Raw genomic sequence first — 24,871 nt, 5'->3', positions numbered from 1 at the left:
ATTGGCGTCCGCGCTGTAGCCGTCTTTCGGCTATAGCGCGGGCGCGAAGAGGTTAAGGATTAAAACAACATTAGGCACAACATCTTGAGAAATAATTTTAACTACTTCCCACCCGGCCAATGTACATAAACGGCCGGGTGGGTGCTCTCTCCTTCTGAGTGGACGTTCAGGAACGTCCCTCAGAAGGAGCGGAATCGCGCGCGCGCGTGCCCGCGCAGCGGCGCGATCCCGATGCGCTCGTGTCACCCGGACACGGCGCATCTCGGATCGGCAGGAGGGCTCTGTGATTGGCCCTCCTGATCACATGACGGCCGTGTCCAATCACAGCCGTCATGTGATGTAAACACAGCCGGTTGCTAGGCGATCAGCTCTCCTCTCCTCACACGGAAGTTGTCGCTGAGGAGGAGAGGAGAGGGGATCGCTGCAGCCGGCTGATGATCAGTGAGTATGAGCTGTTTTTTACAGCTTTTTACTCACTGATCACCAGCCTAGTGTCAACACACATGTAAATACATACATGTAATTCACACACATGTCCCCACATAATGTAAACACACACACATGTCCCCACATAATGTAAAACACACATGTTTCCAAAACACATGTCCCCAAATAATAAAAAAAGCTGTCCCCTACATATGTCCCACTAAAATCACATGTCCCAATGGTAATCTGCACACATATGTACGTGATCACCTGCACACATCTGTACATGATCATTTGCGTACATATGTCCGTGATCACACAAACCAATTATTATACACTTAACAGGATTTTTTTTATCAAAAACATGTAGCAGAATACATTTTGGCTCAAATTTATGAAAAAATTCGATTTTACTGGATTTCTTTTAAAACAGAAAAAAGAAAATATTGTTTTTTTTCCAAATTTCCACTATTTTTGCGCTTATATCGCGAAAAAAAAATAACGGAGTCGTGAATAAATACCACCAAAAGAAAGCTCTATTTGTGCAAACAAAATGATAAAAATTTCATTTGGGTACAGCGTAGCATGACTGAGTAATTGTCATTAAAAGTGTGAGAGCGCTGAAAGCTGAAAATTGGTCTGGGAAGGAAGGGGGCGAAAGTGCCTAGTATTGAGGTGGTTAAAAACAATGCAGCACAGACAGTTAAATCAAAGTGAACAACGTAAAAACAACAAACATTGCCAACATAAAAAAGATTTCATGGTAAAATAACCACCACCCAAAAAAATACAACAAACCAAAGTAACAAATAAATTGCATAAAAACACATCTGTTTTGCAACAACATAACAAACAAACAATACAGCGACCAGTGCTATAAAAATGCACTGATTACTGTATAAATGTCACTGGCAGGGAAGGGGTTAACACTAAGGGGCGGTCATTGGATTAACTGTGTTACCTAGGGAGTGATTCTAACTGTAGGGGGAGGGGACTCAGAAGGGGAGGAGACCGATCGGTGTTCCTCTGTACTGTGAACACACCATCGGTCTGCTCTCACCTGACAGGACGTGGACCTGTGTGTTTACACACACAGATCCATGGTCCTGCTCTGTTATCGGGCAATCGCGGGTGCCTGGTGGGCATCGCCGACACCAGGCATGCACATCGGCATCTGAATGACGTGGCGGGCGCACGCCCCCTAGACGGCCGGGAAGCCAAGGATGTCATATGATGCCCACCCAGGATGGGAGATCCCTCCTGCGGACGTGATTTGACGATGGCTGTATCCCAAGACTGGGTGGATGCTACCTTCCTCAGTGTTATATTCTTAATATCTAAATTTTAATTGGCTTTATACAGAGTAAGAATTCCCTATAATCATATGAATGGCAGATTTTGAGTTAAATAATATCCAGATGGTGACTTATTAGCTGAGACTTCAAATATCTAGAACCTGTCAGGATTTTGATGGATATTGTAAATAATATATATATGTTTTTAGGGTATTCCTATGTATATTCTGTTTGAAAGAGGCATTTTTTTTAAGTAGTCTATGTTTAGTCTGATTACCCCTCTCCCACATTTCATCTTATGAATAGGCAGTCTGTGCAAGATTAACCAGATGTTGAGAGCTCATATATCTACTCTCTTCGCCCCCACTATTAGGTGGGTGGAGAAAGAAGAGGAAAAGTGAGTGTGTATTCTTACGGCGCGAAATTGGAAAGTCTGAGTCCATATAGACAAAAGCTGAAAGTTGTTCAGCCCTTTTCCATCCTGCCTGCTCTCAGAACAACATCCATTCTACAGCACACAGCTAGTCTTCAGCACACATGAGGTTAATCGGCCATCTTAAAAAGCACATGGTCAAATGACTTTAAGAACTCTTTTCAGATCTTTGAAACAAATGAACTATACTTGAATCTTTTGATCATATATGAAGCAACACTAATTATGAAAATGAATGTACTATTTTTGTAAGTATTTTCCAAGTTTTTGTGGGTACAATAAAACACACAGTTTGATTTAGGCTGACTCACCCATAATTAAGGAAATTTGTCTCACAATCAGTCATCATTATTGAAAGCTTTTTCTACAATTTTAAGCTTTTTATTACACTCAGATGGGGTGATCCGATGGAAAACTACGAAAGAGACAGAAATGGAAGGCGTGCACATCTAGTGCATTACCAATGACATTTATTGAATGATAAAACCCATAAGCTAGCTCTGAGGAAAGGGTGTGTGTCCCCGAAACGCATCAGCGTTTACCCCGTGATGTGATCTTAGCACATGTTTCTACACTGTGTGACTTTATGGCTCATTAAGAGTTGTCTTTTGAGCCATGTGCTAAGATCACATCACGGGGTAACCGCTGATGCATTTTGGGGGCACACCCCCTTCCTCAGAGCTAGCTTATGGATTTTATCATTCATTAAATGTCATTGGTAATGCACTAGGTGTGCGCGCCTTCCATTTCTGCCTTTTTTGTCATCTCTCTCTAAAAAATTATCATAAAACCCACAAAACTGGTTTATACTGGTCATTTAATATTACTATTGGTTCCCTCCAGTTACAGTTTCCGGGTAAGGGGGAGACACTCTTCAATAGAATAATATGATTCATACCTATATATATATATATATATATATATATATATATATATATATATATATACACACACACACACACACACACACACACACACACACACACACACACACACATCTCCTCTTTGTCTCTATATAAATCCATACCATAATAATACCTGTCTAGATATTTAACAGCATAGAGTTGATTAGTGTTTAGCGTCACATGTGACTAGCATCGCCAACCCCCCCTAGTGGATTGAAAATGCAGCTATATTTGTCTGTTCAATACTTTTTAAACACCCAGATTTGTTTAGTAAACATTGGTAATAATTTCTCATCAATACACATCTACGTAAAAATCTATGCATCAATGTCTATATATACTTTATATTTTATCCTTCACTGATGTAACTGTATAAATCTATGCATTATTAATCGATGCTGTATTTGTAGAATCTACACATTATCACATTGTGCCATTTTCAAGGCCCTGACGAAGCGGCCTTGTCCGCGAAACGCGTAGGCCACGACTCTGTTTGAATTGGGAATTTGCACACCCTGAATTCCATTCAACCGTACTAACTGTAATGTATTTTCAGTTGTTTTTATACTGAATAAAATTATGTACTTTCTCATAAACTGTTTTCTATTTATTCATACTTCCTAGAGGCACAATTAAAGTCCCATCCAGTTCTATATATTTTTTCTAGAAACATAGTTGCATATAATATTATTAACAGTGTCTCATACAGTAATACACATTACTGAAGCCAGACTGGTTTATTATGGGATGGGTGTGCTCGCTCTTAGACCTTCATTCCTTACATTGTGTTGCTGAATAAACCACCTGCAGATGTAACTTCATGTCTCATCGTTTCCTTCTGTACTCGTATTGGCTGCAATACGCTGGGATTTCCCTGACGCAGGTAAGATCTCCGTGATTATAACTCAGGAGAAGTGAAACTAACAGTACAGAAGCCGTGTCCACTCTCAGAGGAAGGTGAGTGCACAATCTGCTTTTAACATCTACCATGTAAAGTGCATGTAAAGTCAAAACGTGTCTGTTGTTGTTTTGGATGGAATATAGGAGGGCTTAAACCCCTCTTGGGTTTTTACTGATGTTTGTGTCCCCACTGGGGAGATTCATCTTCTTTATTTGTCGTGGTCACTGATGTCTCTGAGACAGAAAGTGAGGGGAGATCCAAAATGAAAATCTTCAATGATAAACCACATTCTACTGACCACAGTCTAAGGGGGATCATCACACTTTGAGGGGGATCATCAAACTTTGATCTCTCTTTACACTTCCTACTGTGTCTGTGGAACAGGAAATGAAAGGAAATCTCCCCCAATGAGACACAAACAGCTAAAAAAAAAAGTTTTAAATCTTCCTTATTCTGTCCAAATCTAAAAACAAAAGCTTTAGCTTTAAGATGGCCATACACTAGTAGAATTGTGTTTAACATTTTTTCTTTTAAGAATCCTCATTCCATTTTCTAATCAGTAGTGGGAACAAATAAATGTTCAGTTTCAAATGGAGTGATAAGATTCAAATGAGTAGAAACAATGTATGTGGTATTTGGTCGGGAAAATCCATTCATTCCAAAACCAAATGTTAACCTATAACTAAAGACAATTTTTAATTTTTTTCTAAATTTTGGATAGAGTTCTGGATTTCACACTAGAACACGGTTCTGGAAAGACTCATTCCCTGCACCGCACGTGATCATACTGCCCACGCAGGACATGTTCAGGTGTCATGAATTGCATCTCACAAATGCAGAACATTTGCAGCCACCAAACCACATGGCAACATAACTCCAAGGCCAATAATAAATAACACGTTACCTCCTCCGATTTCGCAACATGGCTACATGAGTGTTCCTGTGGGTATGGCAGCCCACTGAACTGAATGGGCTGTCAAAATCAGAATGCATGGGAGTGTACGTGTTCTAGTGTGAACCAGCCCTTAAATCACCCCAAATGGAATGCTTGCTCAGCATTCTCCATTATGGTATCCTATAAATAGAGTAATAGATAAAGAGCGCGGCTTCAACCAAGTTTTATTATACAATCAGTAACCTCAATGACAGGATTTACACAGAGATCATTCATTTCAGGAAACACTCTTACCCAGGGACGTCTTTAATATTGATTGGACCCTGGGCAAACATTTTCTTGGGCCTTCTCGAATCTACTTATCAAGTATTTGTGAGCAGTGTGGACTCAAGGGGCAGCTGCTTTGGGCCCCAGAACAATGAATGGGCCCAGGGAAGTTTCCCCTTTTGCCCTGTATTAAAGATGACCCTGTTCTTACCCCCTAGGGCTCCATTGATAAAGAATTCACTGTGCAATTCATGCAGTGAATGACCTCCTACTCTCAAGCTCTCTCATCTCCTCCTCTCATGCTCATCTCCAGGATTTCTCCAGAGCCTCTCCCATCCTCTGGAACTCGCTACCTCCACCTGTCCGGCTATCCCCTCCTCTTGCTACCTTCAGGCGATCCCTGAAAACTCATCTCTTCAGGAAAGCCTATCATGTCTCCAACTAATCTTTTACCACTTCCATCAGCTCATTCCCCACAGTTACAACCTTTTGTACCACCTGCACCTCCCTATTAGATTGTAAGCTCTTCTGAGCAGGGCTCTCTTAATCCTCTTATATTTTATTGTATTATAACTGTATTGTCTCCCTTTTATATTGTAAAGTGCTGTGTAAACTGTTGGCGCTATATAAATCCTGTATGATGATAATAATAATTGCAGGACATTCTTTTCTTTTTATTTCAGCATTTAACTCTTATTTTTAAAATGATGCATTATCTTTGTCTATCACTTGCAAAGGCTATACTCATCAGTATATCACAGTATTTGCGCAGCGGTTTTTCAAACGCACATTTTTTAGAAAGATTACCTTTTAATGAATTTTAGTGCACGCAAACACAATATAATACCCCATTTTTGGTAAAACATAAAATGATGTTATGCTGAGTAAACAGATATCAAGCATGTCACACTTTAAAATTCGGCACACCTGTGGAACAACAACAAACTACAGTACATTACATTATCCATAGGTGATGTTTTGAAAGACTTTACAGGTTACCTTTTTAGATTTACTCATAAGGTTCAGTGCTAGAATTATTGCCCTCAGTCTGACGTTCGGAGTGATACCTCACATGGTGCGATCGCTGTTTACATGTGTACAGGGTCCTGTTATAATTATTTTATTACACAATGACAAGGACAGGGAGGTGCATGCTACAGGTGACTGATCTTCATCTCTACTTTTTCAACTTGTGAACAACGGGAAATTTTGTTTAGTTTCGGTTCGTTGTCATTCGTAAAATACATAATTTCATTCTGTTATATTCGTTATATTACGTTAATTCGTTTTCGGATAATTTGTTATTATTCGTAGAGTGTTGATATTCGTTATACTGAATCTCGAATCATGTCGAATTCATTCATTATATGCGCTATAATTTCGTTCGTATTCATTATAATTCGATACTTATGTATGTGTATATATTTGTGATAATGATTCGTAGTTTGGAAAGTCGTTTGTTTATTGAATCTTTTAACACACACAATGACAATATCTCTTCTCCTCTGCTCAAATACAATACAACACAATTCTCACTCAGTTCTCAGGAATACACTTTGCCAGTAATCCAACCTCCAGCACAATGAATCAGCTGATTGGACTGTAAGATTTACTTTGAGTTGACCTTTTGTTTCATTAGATCTTTAATGAATCAGGTCGAATTCATTCGTTATATTCGCTATCATATCTTTCATATTAGTTTAAATGCATTATTTTTTTATTCGGATGCATCCGAATGTCCGAAAGATGCAAAATTTGGCCAAATTTCAATTCGTTGCGAAACAGATTGCACATGTCTACTATTTTCTCTCGTTCCTGTTACTGGCACAACAGCTGCTGGGGAAGTGGGAAATTTGAACTGTCAACAGAACAGCAAACCAAATCTCTGAATTACCAGATCAGGACAAGTGACACCATCTGTACAGCAGCTGTATACAGGAGCCGAGGTGACAACACTTCCTGTACTGTATTCATGGAGGAGCAGAGTTGTCACCATAGGCTGCTCTCCTAATTTGAACTACAAACATGTTCTCTATTAAAAGGAGATGGGAGAGATTTAGGGTTTTACAGAAGATGTACAGTATCAGAATGCAGAAGGTGACAAGGACGCAGCATTCCTGGACAGGAAGAGTATTACTGGTAGCCAGACTGAAGGCAGCCAGAAGAATAACTAGTACAGGGATATGTACTTTGTTGGTACATTTACTTACCTTTATGAGGTATGTATTCCTCAGGGTCCTTTCACACTGATCACTTTTTGATCAGTTGTTCAAAATACATGAAAAATGCATCCCTTTACATCCTATGGAACTTTTCACACTTGTCCCTTGCATTTTGTTTCAGTTGCATTTTTCAGTTGCAAGTCCTGCTTGCTGCATTTTTGGTGCGGTTGAACTAAATGGAAAACCTGGCAAATACGAATTAAAAATGTGACAAAAATGCAAAAAACACAACACGTCTGCAGGAGTGAGAAAATAAAGTTTCATAGAGGAAAAAACTAAAGTAAAAAAAAAATAGACATGACAGATGAAACTTGTTTTGTAACATGTTTTTTGCTCACTGTCTGCAGACAAGGACCGGTTTTTCCTCATTCGGGCTTTATGTACTAAAATGTCAACAATGGTCAAGATCAAATGTCAATCTTTCAAATGCCTTGGTGCCAAAAGTTACTAAAATCAGAGGCTTCTTCTTTTAATATTTTGTCTTTCATGATTCCTTTCTTCCCCTTCATCAACATGATAATGACATTTTAAATAGACCCAATAATGACATCACTGGGTCTAAAATAAGGTATATAATGAAAATGGAAAAGGTTTGTGTGCTTCTCTAGCCACTTCAGCCCCTGGCCAAATCTAAAGACTCGTACACACAATCGGATTTTCCAATGGGAATTGTGTGATGACAGGCTGTTGTCGGAAAATCTGACCGTTTATACGCTTCATCGGAACAATTGTTGTCGGATTTTCCGCGGACAAATGTTGGATAGCAGGCTTTAAAATTTTCCACAGACAAATGTCTGTTGTCGGATTTTCCGAGCGTGTGTACACAAGTCCGTTGGACAAAAGTCCAAAGAACAAACGCATGCTCAGAAGCAAGGACGAGCTGGAAGCGGCCGGTCTTGTAAACTAGCGTTCGTAATGGAGAATTAACATTCGTGACGCGGCAAATTATAAAAACTCAAAATGCAGCGCACAATTCACTTCTTCTTTAATGGGATAATAATGAAGCTGCTTTGCTGGTGATACTGATGGAGTTATTGCAAACACATTTTCAAAGGCTTTTTTTTTTCTAGTGATATCCAGAATAATATTATGCATGATTTTTTTTTTTTTTTTGGTGCAAGTTACCACAACACCATTATCCAATAGTTTTTAACATCAAAGATACAACTATGTTGGTATCCCTTGTCAATTGTATTTTTTTAAATGTAACTGCCTACTCCCAAACTGTCATTTGAAGTAAAACACATAGCCAAGTATTATTCTACACAATTTTTTTATTGTGCATTAAAAAAAAGAAAACAAATACAATTAGACATGCTATCTGCCAATAGAACTTAACCAAAAAGTGCATTCTATGCATCCAAAAATATAAAAAATATAACATATCAAATTCATTTTCAACCAAAAAATAAAATAAAAGCCTCATGCATGTGTCCTGCTTTTTAATATAGGGGGTCACCAATGCCAAGAGTTGGTGACAGCAGGGGTCCGTAAATCCTGAGATAATTCCGAAAATCATCTGGATTATTCTCCTGGAGCTCCCGCAGCAAAGGCATATGACATAATTGGTCATGATTAATAAAGCAACAAATTTTTGGTCCAAGAAATCCTCCTCCTCCTGGACTGGGCTTGGGTCAAAGCAATAACTCCAAGGCCAATAATAAATAACACGTTACCTCCTCCGATTTCGCAACATGGCTGGTTGACAAACGGCTGTTCAGAAACTGAACAGTGCGAAATGAAAAGTGCGAATCAACACTTACCAAACTTCTACTAACATGAAATTAGCAGAAGAAGCACAAAGGTTGGCACCTGACAATTGAACTTCCTTCCACGTCTAGTACGTCACTACGTTCGTGCTTGTTGGCTGAAAATTGTGTACAGACAAAATCCAGGCACACACCTTCGGACAAAAGTCTGAGGTTTTGTCTGTCAGGCATAACACTTCTCATATATATGTAAAAATCAAAATTTTTTAAAAATTACTTAGAAACCCCAAACATATACATATTATATATATATATATATATATATATATATATATATATATATATATATATAGTGGCTGGTTTACGCCAGATTGTAGAGGTAAAGGCACGCTGATTGCACAGCTGTGTGCTGGGATATTTTTTTTTTATAACCAGGAGTGCTTTATTGTAGAAAATGATATTTACAATATTATATGTTCACATTCAGTTGTTTCAAGATTACACTTGTCACAGTCTTATCAGCATTTCACACAAAGCATACATCGTAAACTATTGTCAAGAAAAGAAAGAAAAGAAAGAAAAATAAAAGCCATAAAACATTATCAAGAGTAATACAACATAAAACATTATCAAGAGTAATACATTCTGTTATTCCCTGCTCAGGGGTATAGTACCTGAGTAGGGATGAGCTTCGAGTTCGAGTCGAACTCATGTTCGACTCAAACATCCGCTGTTCGCAAGTTCGCAAGTTCGCCGAACAGCGAACCCCGCGACAAAAAAAAAAAAAAACGGCGTGGGCCCCCCCCCAAAATCCAAATTTAACAAGGGGACCCCCAGATCCCGGCCCCCCCTGTGTGAAATGGTAAGGGGGTACTTACCCCTACCATTTCACTAAAAAACTGTCAAAAATGTTAAAAATGACAAGAGACAGTTTTTGACAATTCCTTTATTTAAATGCTTCTTCTTTCTTCTATCTTCCTTCATCTTCTTCTGGTTCTTCTGGCTCTTCTGGTTCTTCCTCCGGCGTTCTCATCCAGCATCTCCTCCGCGGCGTCTTCTATCTTCTTCTCCTCGGGCCGCTCCGCACCCATGGCATGGGGGGGAGGCTCCCGCTCTTCTCTTCATCTTCTTCTTCATCCTCTTCTCTTCTTCCTTCTTCTCTTCTTTATTTTCTTCTCCGGGCCGCTCCGCATCCATGCTGGCATGGAGGGAGGCTCCCGCTGTGTGATGGCGTCTCCTCGTCTGACGGTTCTTAAATAACGGGGTGGCCCCGCCCCTCTCTGACGCACGGGACATGATGGGACTTCCCTGTGGCATTCCCCGTGATGTCACAGGGAAGTCCCGTCAAGTCACCGTGCGTCAGAGGGGGGCGGGGTCACCCGTTATTTAAGAACCGTCAGAAGAGGAGACTCTGTCACACAGCAGGAGCCTCCCTCCATGCCAGCATGGATGCGGAGCGGCCCGGAGAAGAAAATGAAGAAGAGAAGAAGAGAAGAAGGAAGAAGAGAAGAGGATGAAGAAGAAGATGAAGAGAAGAGCGGGAGCCTCCCCCCATGCCATGGGTGCGGAGCGGCCCGAGGAGAAGAAGATAGAAGACGCCGCGGAGGAGATGCTGGACGAGAATGCCGGAGGAAGAACCAGAAGAGCCAGAAGAACCAGAACATGCCGTTTTTATCAATTAACTTCTATGTGTATTGTCGGCAATGCAATAGCCGCGGGTAGTTTTAAATGTGTTTTTTCCTTCGAAATGTCATTTTGTGTCAGACTGTTCTAAACACGGGAAACATGCGCCCCTTTACAGGCATACTATAGACACCCCCCAGGTATGAAATTTAAAGGGATATTACACTTTTATTGTTTGACTTTAAACATTATTAAAATCACTGCTCCTGAAAAAACGGCCGTTTTTAAAACTTTTTTTTGCATTGATCCATGTCCCCTGGGGCAGGACCCGGGTCCCCAAACACTTTTTATGACAATAACTTGCATATAAGCCTTTAAAATTAGCACTTTTGATTATTCATGTTCGTGTCCCATAGACTTTAACGGTGTTCGCGTGTTCGAGCGAACTTTTTTCTTGTTCGCATGTTCTGGTGCGAACCGAACAGGGGGGTGTTCGGCTCATCCCTATACCTGAGTAAGAGGGAGGAGAATACAGGAGAGAGGATAGAAAAAGGGAAGGAACCAGCAAGGAACAAGACTTAGGGGGGAGGGAGAGGAGGCAACGGAGATCGAAGAAACAAAAGAGAGCAGGGGTCAATCAGCAGGTCCCATTACTCTATTGACATTGTCCCACTATCTAAATCGACGCCCATGATGACCACACTTTGTCAAATTTCCATGGGCATCCACGGTTGATGTACGTCAACTTATACAGTGGGAGAGCAGCATTTACTTTGTTTTCCCATGTAGCTATGTCCGGGGGGACAGAAGAGGTCCATTTACACAATATTTCTTTCTTAGCATAAAAGAGCAAATATGAAATTAGCAGTTTGCTGTGATGTGGTCGCTGATCATCATCATGTATACCCAGTAAGGCTAATTCAGGCGTCACAGGGACATTCAACTCAAGGTGGACGTTTAATTGGTCAAATACTTCCGCCCAGAAAGTTGACTTGTGGGGCAATCCCAGAACATGTGCAGGTATGTACCCGAATGTGTCAGACATCTGGGACATTGTGGGTCTCTATCAGGATATATTCTAGACATACGTACCGGGGTGAAGTAAACCCTGTGGAGGAATTTGGTTTGTATAAGTTTATCTCCTGCAGCTATAGCTAGCTTGGGGCCCTGCTCAAGACTATCCTCCCAATCTTCCCTCTCTAATGATGGGATATCAGCCTTCCATTGTTCCCAGAGTCTATCCATTTTAACGCTATCAATTGGAAGTAGAATACCATATAGAGCCGAAAGTGGCTTTATCAGGTCTTCACAGGACAATAGATTCTCTACGGGGTCCAATTGCAGAACAGGCTGTGTTTGAAATTGGGCCCTGGCCGCATGTCTCAGCTGAACATAGCGAAAGAACATCCACCCAGGCAAATCATACTATTTAGTTGTGACCTGGCTATGGCTCAGGGTTCCACCCAACAGACAGGAAGTCAGTGCATGGGAGTCAGGTGGACTCCCATTCCTCTGAGATGAGTCAGAGGCTGCAGGGGGCAGCCAGAGTATGCATATCTGCAGGAGGCAGATGTACTTTGTGACAGAGCAGCAAGGCGCTGATCAGGAGTGCGCTAGGAGAGAGCTTAACTCTGGGAAACTCTTTTGGGTCTGAGGAGCAGACCCAAGGCCTAGGCTAAAGGCCTGAATCAGCCGCATGGCAAGAATGTAAGCCAGGAGGCTAAAGTATTGAGTGTGCAATATACAGTAATGGTGGAACCCCCCTGCGTGGGCTACTGATGTCTTTGTGATCTTTTCTGTGCTTTTAAATAAAAGTGGGCTACCAGGCCCTTAAAAATACAGTTTTGTACTGGAGTACTCACTGAAAACACACCTACCATGGTGGAGGTATTGCTTTGGGCAGATTTGGAAGAGTTCCAGATCCTCGCATACCAAAAACAGTGAGTAGCAAGAAACTGTGTTTTGGAGCAATGCTGTGAGGATCAGCCAATGTGAACCAGTGGAGTCTGCATGTGGAAGTGTGCTATTTGCAAGTCTTAAAGAGACAGTACGCAAAATTTTCCTGTGTTAAAAGGAACTGTGTTAAAAAGCGTTGTGGGCCTGACTGCAGAGATGGGGCGGTCAAAACGCAAAAAGGAAGCAATGTTGCTGAGAAGAGAGACAGAGGGGTTGGCTGGAGGGGTTGTTAACGACAGAACAAGCCCCAGACTGGTGCGAGATGCACTTGGCCGCACTGAAGCAAAGGAAAAAGGAAAGCAAGCCATCACATCAAAGAGTGAGCAGATGGGTGCAGTTGCCCATAGCAACAAAGCAGAAATCCGTACAACTGACTTCATATGGCCTATGTTGCCTTCTGAACATGTTGAAGACTTTTTGGCTGAATTTGCGATGATTGTTTCCTCCCAAGGGTGGCCCAGAATCCCCTGGGTTGATTTGGTGCAACCTTTTCTGATGGAAGATACCAAGAGGTGTACCACGGGATGTGTTATAACCGAGATGACTAAGACAATTTTCTGGGAGCAATCCAATCTAGAGAGCGCTGGAAAAATTCAGCAGGGAGGATGTGGTCTCCCATAGCAACTGGAGAAAGTCTGTTTGCAGAAAGCTACAGCAGAGACGTGGCTCAAATTCTGAGTGAAGAGGTTTGTGCAAAAGTGTCTGTTGTCACCCCTGGCAACCGTGAAGAAAATTTTGTTCAGCCTGCAGGGGGTGATGGAGAGCACAAGAAACCAGTGGTTTCAAGTTATGTGCTTGTGTGAAGTGGTCAGCCTAGAGAAGAAGGCACAGTATCCAGCATCCTGCAAGGGGTACGACCACGTGTGTGGGTCTGCTGTTACCCCTGGCAACAGGAAATCTGTTTGGCCTGCAGGGGATGTTGGAAAATCTAAGAAGGATGCAATGTTGCCCTGTGTCCATGTGGGGGCATTAGCTTGTAAGAGCACAGCAAAGAAGGGACAACACCCTCAATTGAAGCTTTCAAAACCTGCCAAATGGAATGGTAAGACTGTTGCAGTTACAAATGTGAGAGAGACTGGTTATGGGACTATTCCCTGTGAAGTGGGAATAAGTCCAGTGGAAAAAATTGCTTTCAGAGACTTGCTGCAAGTGAATACCTTCTGTAGTTGCAAAGCCCAGTTTGAATCTGAACCTGCAGCAAGTTTGAGGACTGGTAAGGACTTGTCTTCAGGCAGTGTACTGTGTAGCAGGAAGACAAGTGGTAAAAATGAATATAATATGTTGCTAGCTAATGCGATTAAAAATGTGATATTGCAAACAGAAATGTCAGGGGTGACCACTGAGAAATGTGTGCCGTTGCCCCTGGCAACCATCGCAGGTGTAGTAGAGGTGTCCCAGGAGACCGCCCAGGAGCTCATGGTGTCTGGGCTCAGGGTTTCCCAGGACAACTGTGTCGCCGCCCCGACTGACAAGTGTGATTCACATGAGGTGAAAAGCGATGTATTACATATTCTACAATCTCAAACTGCTAATGTGCTAACGCAGCCTATACAAGGCAGGAAGGTGGATAATGATGATGTTGAAAAGTGTATTACTGACAATGTTGATGGTTTGGTGTCTCCCATGGTAACCACAGGCAGTGCCGCAGAGTTGTCCCAGGAAATCTCACAAGGACACCCTGTGTTGGAGCCGGCGGGGGTCCAGGATGGCTCTGATACTGCTCAGGTGGAACACAATGGGAAAACAGCTCAAATAATGGAGCATGAATTATCACAATCTGATGTGGTTGACAGTGACTGGTGCAGGATGCCTGCTGCTAAACCACTCTGTCCACCTGTGTCTCCATGGGCAGAGGGAGCAATACTACAGAGTGCTGATGACTGGAGCACAGACAGGATAGACTGGGATAGTCTCGCCATAAAGGTGTTAGCGTGGTGGAAAGAAATTTCTGAAGGTAATAGTAAGCTAGACACTATTGCTGCTGTGACAAATGGAGAGGCTGCAAAGCCAGTAGACACTGGTGCATTGGCTGTTGCAGAACTTAACCCCCTCCAGGCGGAAGGATCGGAAAAGGGCATGTACATAGCAGAAGTTTTGTCCATAGCAAAAGAGATGAGTAATGTTGAGTGTCAGGATAATGGATGGGGACTTGGAAGGGCTCAGTGTTGCTGAAAATGAGAGGATGAGTGTGACACATGCGATTTGCAGTGCTCATTGGGAGCCGCAAGTTTTGTCAGTTGCCTCTGAGGTGGAGGTCTCTGAGTGTCTCGGCCTCTCAAGCCTTAGCAAATGAGCCCCTCCACGTCGTTGGCAAAGGAAAAGTGCCTAGAGTTCTGTGTGTTTAGATGCAGCATGTCTAGAAATAACTGAGATGTTGTTGGAATTGGTGAAAATCTTTCCACTGTACACCTGCATGTATCCACACAGATGGGCGACCTGGTACTGTGTAGTACCGATCATTGGAGACACGTGGTACAGGTGATGTTAAGCAATGTTGCTAAAAATTAGTTATTGCAATGTTGGTTACTTTTGTGGAAAGTTGTCTCTCAGTTCTCTGCGAAAGTGCTTCCAGTGGCAGTTATGTGCGGAAGGCGCTCAGGGAAACTGCTAGAGGAAACAGAAATAACAGACATATGCTGGTGTGATGGGGTGCATTCCTGCTGGTGTGGTCTGAGGTGCGGCTGAGCAGTGGTTGGTACATGGCGCGTGTACTGTCTCACTCGCTGGACCTCCATGTAAAGGAACAGATGGGGCAGTAGTGGGAATTCAATCCATCATTTGCAGGGAGGTGCAGTTTAAGGTGCCCGGAGACACTCTGACAGGAAATAACAGTGTTGGTAACTGTAATGAAAAAGTGTATGAGATGCACTGTCGGACAGCTCAGAGGTATTGGTTGAGGTACCAATGGACACAGAAATGGTTAAAGAAATTGGTGTGGAAAAATGTGGCAAAAAATGTGCATTGGTAGGACAGTTGCTGTTGGGGGGCGAATGTCCCATAGGGAGTAACTACTTGCCTGTAGATGGTCCCTCCCTAGACACTGTCCTAGCAAACAAGGTGACAAGAGGTCCTGATGATAATGATAATATTGAGTTGAATAACTACACAGGGCTTAGTGAACCTGAGAAACGGATGTTGTTGGTTAGTGTTGCATCAGGTAGTGAGAGGAGTCTGTCAGGTCTCTCACTTATCAGACCAGAGAGTCCACTTGGGCAGAGGGTAGGCTCCCTTACATATCCGACTCGAGGCCCCTGGTAGAGCAGACAGGAGGCCCACGAGTGCGGAGTGGTATGAGAGCCTGTGCAGGAGTCCGTGTTCCAGAGGTTAGCAGTCTTCAAACAGCAGATGATAGTCAGCGACACAGACAACAAATGCTGAGCAGGAGCTGGAGACAGGTTAGTGCACAAGCTGGGTTTGGCAACAGGCGGGCAGCAGAGGTACAGAAGGAGCAGGCAGAAGCGAAGTCAAAACAGGCCGGGGTCAAATGCAGGCGGAAGTCAGGAGAGTACAGAAGGCAAGCCGGGTCGTCAACAAATCAGGAACACAGGAATCACAGGAACTAGGAACAGGAAACAGGAACGGAGCTGTTGATCAGGCAGCACTGATCAGAGGGAGAAGCAAGCCAAAATAGGCTGATTGGCGCCAAACGCCGCGTTCGTGCACGCGCCGTTATGCACAGGCGCCCGAGCGCGCCCCCGGACAGCGGCATGCATACCAGTGCCACCGGGCGAACGCATAGCAGCGCCCATAGGCGAATGCGCGTACGCACCCAGGCACCACTGTGACCGCCACGGCCAGCCGGCATGCCAACACCAGTGCCCATAGAAGCAGGCGCCCGAGCACCCGCAGGAAAGCATGCACCAACGCGCCCCCGCGCACGACGACGCCAAATCAGGTAAGCTCTCTGACAGGTCAGTCCCTGACAGGTTTCATAGAAATGGGTCCCCAACAGTCCCGGGAGAGTAGGTCTATGGGAGAAAAGAAGAAAGGGTGGATCCCGTGGCCAGAAGGTAGAAGGGATAGAGAGGTTAGTGGGAGCCCACGGTTTAGGAAGAAGTGCTGGTGGAAGCACACCCGGAAGAAGGATGTGGGTGGAGTGCCCCTTTAGAAAAAAGGTTGGGCAGATTAGGACTCCTACTGCTGATAGTTGGCACAGAGGTGCCAAGGTGAAGTGCTGGTGGAAACATACCCGGAAAAAGAAATGGGCCTACGCAGCTAATGGCTGGCACAGAGGTGTCCCATTCATAGTGATGGGTTTATGTGTTCCTCCCTCCGGTTCGAAAAAAGGGGGGGAAATGTGGCAGTAGGACCCTGTGCTACCTGGAAGATTGCTGGTTTACGCCAGATTGTAGAGGGTAAGGCACGCTGATTGCACAGCTGTGTGCTGGGCTATTTAGTTGTGACCTGGCTATGGCTCAGGGTTCCACCCAACAGACAGGAAGTCAGTGCATGGGAGTCAGGTGGACTCCCATTCCTCTGAGAGGTGTCAGAGGCTGCAGGGGGCAGTCAGAGTATGCATGTCTGCAGGAGGCCAACGTATTTGGTGATAGAGCAGCAAGGCGCTGATCAGGGGTGAGCTAGGAGAGAGCTTAACTCTGGGAAACTCTTTTGGGTCTGAGGAGCAGACCTAAGGCCTAGGTTAGAGGCCTGAATCAGCTGTATGGCAAGAATGTAAGCCAGGAGGCTAAAGTATTGAGAGTGCAAGATACAGTAATGAACAAACTTTCTCAAGTCATCTTCCAGGACGGCACACCTGAGAGATGAGAGGCTCCTCCTGACAGGAAACACAATCAATCAACAGCTGTTTTAAGTCCACACCCTTCCCCTTGATCCTCAGTTTTTGATTGTGTTTCTCCCTACACAGCGAAACTGTTTGTTTTTTTCCAAATGACCGAAGCCTGGGGCTGGTGGTCTCCTCCTGGGAGCCGGACCAAATGCCTGGGAAGCCTCTGGGTCTGGCAGGATATATTTATCCTTCCCGGGGGGTTCCCCTATCCTTTCTTCAGGGGGGGCAGCAAAAACTGGGAAAGCCCCCCTGATAGCTGAAGGCCCCTGGGTACAGTGGTGTACCCAGAACTTCAGGGGCCCTTATCCTGTCTCCCCCCTTACCTGTCCGGGCGTCCATTCAGACGGGGGTGCTGGCCGTTGGTTCTTTCCAGGGGGATCGTATCCCCTGACTTCTGGGCCCCTGGTAGCTCGCGTGGGCTGCTGGGGAGGGCACCGCCTGAACGACCCGCGTTCTTACCCAGAAGGGAAGGCTGAGAGTCAGCAGGAGCAGGCGCCCACATCCTCCTTTCGAGGAGGCACCAATTCACTATGGTAATTGTCTGCCTAAACCACCTCAGATGGGAATGAGGAACGTATGGCATTGCCCCCCCCATGTGTATATACTGACTGGTACAGTGCAGGACACAGCCTAACCTTGCAGCTCCCTAAAGGGACAGCAGTTGGAGGGGGGGGGCACTTTGGCGGCTATCCTCCTCGCGTGTGGACCATAAGGATGGAAAAGCAAGCCCGGTGGCTGTGGCAAAAGGGGGAAGACAACAACGGTGAGTCAAAAATCCCCAATCCCAGCCAGATGGTTTCTGGGCATTTGAGATCATCTCCACTGGGGTCTGGATTCAAATAGCCCAGAAGCTTTTGCTAAGAACACCAACCACAGCTCCCTCTTACATCAATGATGCTGTATGGTGGACAAGTGGTGCAGAGGAGCGAATGTGCCTAAACCACCTCAGATGGGAAAGAGGTAGTTAAGGCATTTTTTCCCCTTCCACCTATATTTACTGAGTGGTGCAGTGCAGGGCCTGGGGTCTGCATAACAAAACAGCCCAGAAGCTACTGCTAAAAACCACCAGCCACAGCTCCCTCTTATAGCAGAGACACTGTGGTTATCACAATAGTAGGTTGCCAGCCTCTCCCTACATACCCGGTTGTGGTACATTAGTAGGGGTGAATATAGCAAGCGGGGTGACCTGGTAGAACAAAGAGTTCCTTACTGGCCAGGTATACCAATGAACAAATTATTAATGGTGCAATGGTTGAAGGATTCAGGAGTAAGCTCCCTTGCTCAGCAGGTGCACTAGGTTATCTGGCCCCAGTGCTGTGTCTTGGCCTAGGCCAACAAGGCCTAGGCCTAGGGCGGCACTTTGCGGGGGGGCGGCGGCTTTTTTGCCGCCCCCCCCGTGCAAAAACCCCCCCAACCCATCCTCCCCACGTCCCGAACAAATACAGCCTCCCGCGGCCAGCTCCCGCTCTGATACAGCCTCCCGCGGCCACGTACTGTGGCCAAGGGAGGGAGCGACTGCCGCCCCCATAGAATGGACCGTGACTGACTCTGTCAGCTTGACTGATGGAGCCGGAGCCTAATGCTCCACCTACCCACCTCTGCAATCCAGCTCTGGGAGTCGTGACGTGTCTCTCTGGTCACCAGAGAAGGAGGAGCGAGAGAGAGGAGGACGGCGACGGCGGGAACCCCCAGGTAGTTCATTTAAAAAAACTTACTGTAACCCCGGCAGCTTTAGTAATGCATCCACTGTGCCCCCAAACGCAGCCACTGTGCCCCCAAACGCAGCCACTGTGCCCCCAAACGCAGCCACTGTGCCCCCAAACGCAGCCACTGTGCCCCCAAACGCAGCCACTGTGCCCCCAAACGCAGCCACTGTGCCTATCAAACGCATCCACTGTGCCCATTAATTGCTGCCACTGTGCCCATAAAATGCAGCCACTGTGCCCATCAATTGCCGCCACTGTGCCCATCAATTGAAAGAGGAAGGGGTGTGGTTTACGGGGCGTGTCCTAAATAGGAAGGGGTGTGGCCTTGACAGGAAGGGGTGGTTCATATTTAAATGAGGGGGCGTGAATTAAGTCAGGCCTAGGGCAGCACAAAACCTAAATACACCACTGTCTGGCCCTATTAGCCCAGCTGCTAGGAATCTGAAGTTGCTCCAAGATGCTTAAAAGCTGACCTAACCTTCAACAATGTGGCAGGGACCAAGCTTCTGTGTGGCACAGTAGGGGTTCCCTTGTGACAGATCCTCCTTTTGGGGGTTGCTTGCTATGGGTAACTTTTCATAAGCTCCAACCTCCCACTCCACTCTTACATTGTGGTTATATTTTAATGCAGGGGGTAAGAAAAACCTTTTTGTTGGTTTGGGCTACAGTCTACTCAGTGACAGATCTAAAAGCGATTTACCATAAATCGTTTTCCTATATCCTTTGAATAAGGATTTTCTGTGCAAACATATGCAAGAGCTAGATGGCTATATGATTGCTTGTTTAAGGCCTGCAGGTGGCTATTTACGTCCAGGCTAAATTGGTAACCACCCTTTCTAGGGGTCTTAAATTGGTCTCTAGGGCTGGGCTCATTGAGACTTTAGTTACTAATCAGCCCCACCCGTGTATGAGCTGGCTAGCGTTTGCTCAATCTACGGAGGTAAGGTAGGACAACAGCTACTATAGTAAGGTGTCCAACCATTTTAGGATTGGTTCCTTCACAGGATTAGTATCTAAAGCCCAGGCTAGGCCTATGAAATAAATTGCCCCTGTTTGGTTATTTCATAAAGGGATACACCATGACTCCTTGGCTGCTCACCAGTAGACCTCAGTAGTGAAGGTTTGTCCTTGCTGGGGTGTTTGGTGGCACAGCAGAACTACACATTGAGATTTGTGACATCTCTGCTCATAAGGGGTATATTGCTGTACATCAGAAATGCACTGCACTGAAGCTTGTTGGGTGTCCTTTATGTCCTAAAGGTACTGCTTTGTTTGGCTACAGATCAGAAAAATACAACAGGGAAGGTGGTCTGTACTTTCTGGTTTTGTGCCGCACGGCAGAAACGCACATCATTGAGTCTGGTAAAGACATCTCTGCTCATAAGTGTTATATTGCTGCACATCAGACCTACACAAGTTTGAGGTCTGTCTGTGGGGGTTTTGTGTCCTGTATTACTGCCTTATTGGTTGCTTATCAGAAAGGCAGCAGGAAAGATTGATGGTCCTGATTTGTCGGGCTCCATAACAGAAGTACAAATTGAACCTGGGCCAGGGGTAGTACATATACTGCCTTTGGTAATCGGTACAGCACCACAAAGTGGCGTCGTGCTGATTCAGACAGTGCTATTAACGGCAAAGGCTGCCGATTTTAGGCATGCGATTTGACATGTTGAGTCGCATGCCAAATCGCTTGAAGATGGATGTGCTATCTCTATTCAGAATTGTTAGATTGTTGCACATCAGAGATATACACGACTGAGGTCTGTCTGTGGGTCCTGTATTACTGCCTTATTGGTTGCTTATCAGAAAGGCAGCAGTGAAGATGGATGGTCCTGATTTGGTTGGAAAATACAAAATTGAACCTGTGCCTGGGGTAGTACACATACTGCCAATGGTAATCAGTGCAGCACCACAAAGTGGCCTGTACTGATTCAGACAGTGCTATTAACGGCAATGGCTGCCGATTTTAGGCATGCGATTTGACATGTTGAGTCGCATACCAAATCACTTGAATATGGATGTGCTATCTCTATTCAAAATTGTTGTTGCACATCAGACACATACAAGATTGAAGGTTGTCTGTCCTTTATGTCTTACATTTACTGCCTTATTGGCTGCATATCAGAAAGGACACAACAGTGAAGGTTGTTTGTCTTTTTCTGATTTTGTTTTTGCTGCTCAGCAGGGAGACACATTGAGCGTGATGGCATCTCTGCTCAGTATTGGTATATGCTACACATCAGACATACACAAAGATTGAACATTGTTTGTGTCCTGTATGTCCTATATTTACTGCCTTATCGTCCGTATATCAGAAAGGCACAGCAGTAAGTGGTGTTTCTCATTGATCTTCCTTGCTGTTTCTTAGGTATACACAGTAGGGGGTTGTTGGCTGCACTCCTCCAGGGAGCCACAGCATGGGGACCCCTTGTTTGTTCGACCTGAAAACTGCTTTTCCTGCGACCTGTGTAATCTTGAGGTCTGTGGTTCCGTAAGCAGGGACTGCTGGAGACGCTGCGACCTGGAGTCGCACAGTCACGAATGGTACCCTTTGGAAGCCATAGTATATGACTTCTCAGGCGTCTTGCAGTCCCAAGTGGCAGGTTGGGTCGCACGGGTGTGGGAACCCTAAGCTTATCTGTCCCTCCTGTTGAGGTTTTGCTACGCAGCAGGGATACTCATTGTGGAGTTATTGCCTTATTTTGCAGTAGACCAGAAAGATCGCAGCTGTAAAGGCTGTCTGTTGTTTCTTTGTTTTTATGTTGCTGCACAGCAGAAATACTCAACATTGAAGCTTGTTGGTGCTTTCTGTTTTATATTGCCTTACCTTATGGCACTTCAGAAAAACCCAATGCTGTAGGTTGCTTGTGTTCTTTCTGTGTTGGTTCTATGTAACTGCACTACAGAACTGCATAACAGAAAGGATTGTCTTATAACTGTACTTGGTGGTTCGTCATAAATACGCAACATAGAAGTTTGGGTCTTTCTGTCTTCTCTTTAAGGCCTTGTTTTGCTGTACATCAGTAAAACACCATTGTAAAAGGGGGTTCCTGTCCTTTCTGTATTTACCAGTTATGACCTATCTAGCTGCACTTCAGAAATGCGCAGCATTTAAGGTGTGTTTGTGTCTTAATGTTTACATATTGGCCGCACATCAGAAAACCAGACTGTGAGGTTCAGATTTGGGTCCCTTCCCATGTTTGATATGTTGGTTTAGCTAGTCACACTCAGATACACAACATTTTTGTCTGTTTGTGTCCTTTCTGTTTAAATCTATTGTGCTATGTCCACAATCTATGATTTTTTCTTTTTATTTGTGATATTAATAATACATGTATCACCTTTTGTATTTCAGCCTTCTCTTCCGTGGAAGGGCCAGGAGTTCTGGCTGCAAATGTCACATGTCAGAAAGCCTCGACCCCTTACTTTCAGGGATGCCAGAGCCATTTCCTAGGGTTGAAGCCCGGTAGAGTTATGGGTCACTGGAGGAAGGCGATAATGAGTCGCCCTGTAATAAGAACTTAGGAAGTTCGGTACAGAGGAGTTTTATGGCCTGAAGATGAAGTATAAAGATGTATACCCGACCAAATAGGTTACAGCTCGGTGCATGGCCTTCATTTTGCCCTTCTAGCAAAACTAGATGTAGCAGTATGAGTGTTCTCCTCCTGCTACGGATGTTAATCTCCTGAGTAGGCTCTTAGGCATAAGTAAAACTATAGATTGGGCATGCCTTAAACCCAGGGGTTAAGTTTTTGTTAATCTATTTCCCTTAAGTAGGTTTCCCTTCAGTCTTTGCTGACGTAAAGATAAAAATGAATAAAAAAGGTTGTCTGTCAGGGGCCCCCCTTTTGGCAGTTTTATTTCCCTGGACAGGGTTGTGTTAAGACAGGCTCCCTTATTGATCAATGTAGTGTCCTTGTCTTACAACACAGCTCTCCGATTAATCTTTTTAGTGGTTCTAAGCAGCACCTATAGGCAGAATAGGCCATTGTTAGATATGTGACAGGCAACATTGATAACCTACAAGTTTAACATGTTTTCTGATTCCATCTTTAAGAGCCCACTCCACCTAGATCCTGCATCCGAAGCAGAGAAGGCAGGGACACCGGTGGAGTAGACCGGCAGATCAGCCGCATGATCCAGCTAAGATACCTTCATCAAGCATATGGAGTGAAGGTAAAGCTCACTGCAGAACCGAGGTTCGCCAAGAGGGTCTTGCAGTGGTCCCACCCTAAAGGTAGGCCTGAGCTACTTGATTATCCTCTCAGGTGTGCCGTCCTGGAAGATGACTTGAGAAAAGTACTAGTTACTTACCGGTATAAGTGTCTTTCTAGGAAATCTTCCAGGACGGCAGGCCTACTTCCCACCCGTTGGAGGAGGGAAAATTTTAGAACACTAGAAGGTGAGTACCTATGAGGAATGATTTCCCTTGTGAAACAGGTTCAGGAGTTACTTCTCTACAAACTGAGGATCAAGGGGAAGGGTGTGGACTTAAAACAGCTGTTGATTGATTGTGTTTCCTGTCGGGAGGAGCCTCTCATCTCTCAGGTGTGCCGTCCTGGAAGATTTCCTAGAAAGACAGTTACCAGTAAGTAACTAATACTTTTTCCGTGCTTTTAAAAAAAAGTGGGCTACCAGGCCCCTAAAAATACTATAAAAAATGTGAACAAATATCTGCGCTAACTGAGATAATAATTTATATATGATTAGCAGCCAACATAGTTTGTGGATTCACCAAACACAAATACAAAAGATCAAAAATAAATAAAACAGAATCTTAAAAATAAATATGATAGTCCATAAAAGCCAATGAAGGGTAAAGATAAGATGAAGCCTCCACCAAACTTCCGTGTGCAAGGGAAGAGCACACCACACCCAAGTGCTGTCAATCTGCTTACCAGAAGGATATGAAAAACAAGCGATGTAAGCGTCCCATGTGAATCTTGAGTTCCTGGTGTTATGTGACAACCTGACCTTTCCCATAATCTGTCTGTCCATGATGGAGTGTGCGATTTGGCTATACTGTTGAGTCTTTGCATCATACGAATACATCGCTTGTTTTTCATATCATTCTGGTAAGCAGATTGACAGCACTTGGGTGTGGTGTGCTCTTCCCTTAAAAATACTGTTTTGTACTGGAGTACTCACTGAAAACGCACCTACCACCAATTGAGTCTGATCACCCCAATCTTAATAAAAAAAAAATATATATATATATATATATATATTATATTTATATTTTTACACACAGTATCTCACAAAAGTGAGTAAGTGAGTACACCCCTCACATTTTTGTAAATATTTTATTCTATCTTTTCATGTGACAACACTGAAGAAATGACACTTTGCTACAATGTAAAGTAGTGAGTGTACAGCTTGTATAACAGTGTAAATTTGCTGTCCCCTCAAAATGCAGGCCTCTTGAACCCCTTGGGAAAGAGAGCCCTGACTGATGGGGGCATAACCAGGGCGGAGTATGGTGACTATGGGGTCACTGCGGATTGGTGGGGGGACGGGAAGGGGTTGGGCCTGAGCTCACTAGGGTGATGCCCCAGGGGATTCTGGGCCTTTTCGTGAAGAAGTTTGGTAAGAGCTGGACCTGACCCTTCCAACCATGGACACCGAGCTCCTTCTGGCCAGGGTCCGTGAGCTGGCTCTCCAGGGTCAGGCTGAATGGCTTTTTGCCCTCCTGTCCCCTGAGGAGCCTTCTCCTGCCCACCCTTCTGATCCCCCTCAGGCCACCCCTC

The sequence above is a fragment of the Aquarana catesbeiana genome, linkage group LG06, assembly GCF_042186555.1.
Source record: "Aquarana catesbeiana isolate 2022-GZ linkage group LG06, ASM4218655v1, whole genome shotgun sequence".
Taxonomy (NCBI): Eukaryota; Metazoa; Chordata; class Amphibia; order Anura; family Ranidae; genus Aquarana; species Aquarana catesbeiana.
This window is presented reverse-complemented; position numbering follows the sequence as displayed.